At 55.3% G+C, this 1,062-nt stretch overlaps 1 long non-coding RNA gene across 1 annotated transcript; it reads left to right on the top strand.

The window, feature by feature from the left end:
• The first annotated feature begins 14 nt into the window (after positions 1 to 14).
• Positions 15 to 357, top strand: LOC114010124 (uncharacterized). Its single transcript, XR_003551498.1, has 2 exons — positions 15 to 71; positions 182 to 357. It is a non-coding gene; the product is annotated as an uncharacterized LOC114010124 (long non-coding RNA).
• Positions 358 to 1,062: the final 705 nt, after the last annotated feature.

The following is a 1,062-nucleotide window of genomic DNA, read 5'->3' on the forward strand; positions in this document are numbered from 1 at the left end:
GGGTGCCCTGGCTGACCCAACTGTGCTCTCTCTCAGGGAAACGGAAGTGTATGATGATGTCGCCTTCTGGGGTAGGTAGAAAGACACTGGGCAGATTGGATGGGACCACAGACTCCCCCGGGGACTGCTTGCTATGGTGCCCCGGCAAATAAGGTCACTGGAAGTCACCCTTTGTTGGCAGACCCCCTGGAGAACCAACCATTCCCCCGGGGACGGTAAGGCCCACAGGTGTGGGGCCCAGGACAGCCCACCAGCCCAGACACCGCGAATCAGGAGCCCTGGATTACAGCTTGGCAAAGTCAAAGAACTGCCCAAGCTCATGATGGGTCACATAAAGTGCCTCTTTATTTAAAGCAATCTCTGCTTCTCAGTCTTTTCTTTCCCTTCTGACTGGCACACAGTGGAGCAAAGGCATAGGAAACCTCATCAAATTGGGACAGTGGAGGGGGGTCACCCCTCAGGGATAAAGGCCATGAAGGAGGAGTGTGTGGCAAGGAGAAGTGGGTAAGGAAGCAAGGTGGAATCAGACCCCGGGTCAGCTGCCATTAAAGGGGGAACGGCCAGGGGGAAGGACACATCTGCCACCCTCCACATCCTAACAGGAAAAGCAGCAGCCAGAGCCTGTGCGGGCTGCAAACGCCTACCTCACTCCAGCAGACCTCTGAGAGCACCTAACAATGAGTGGGGCACCCACTATTCTGAGAGTCTAGGTACGGAGCTCGGCCTGAGCAGAGCTTTGATAGAACCACAGAGGCCCGAGAACTGGCACACTGCACCATCTGTTTTAGCAAAGAAAGCCAAACTGGAAATGAGCCTGAAACAGCGTCTGGCCCCCACAGAGAGGGAGACAACAGCTTTCGGAATAGCTCTAAACAGCCAAACACTCCATCATAAGCACTGGGAGTAAAGACCACACAGAATGTGGGTCCCTTAGGGCATTTTCCTAACGTGGCCAGGGCCATGACCTCCCCACCACAGGGCCCAGAGATAAGCAAAACGGGGTTCAGGTCCCTGGTTTCCTGTCTCCAGCCCCAGTGGCACCAGCTTCTGGTCTTGGATAGT

The sequence above is a fragment of the Tupaia chinensis genome, unplaced genomic scaffold, assembly GCF_000334495.1.
Source record: "Tupaia chinensis unplaced genomic scaffold, TupChi_1.0 Scaffold134566_1, whole genome shotgun sequence".
NCBI lineage: Eukaryota > Metazoa > Chordata > Mammalia > Scandentia > Tupaiidae > Tupaia > Tupaia belangeri.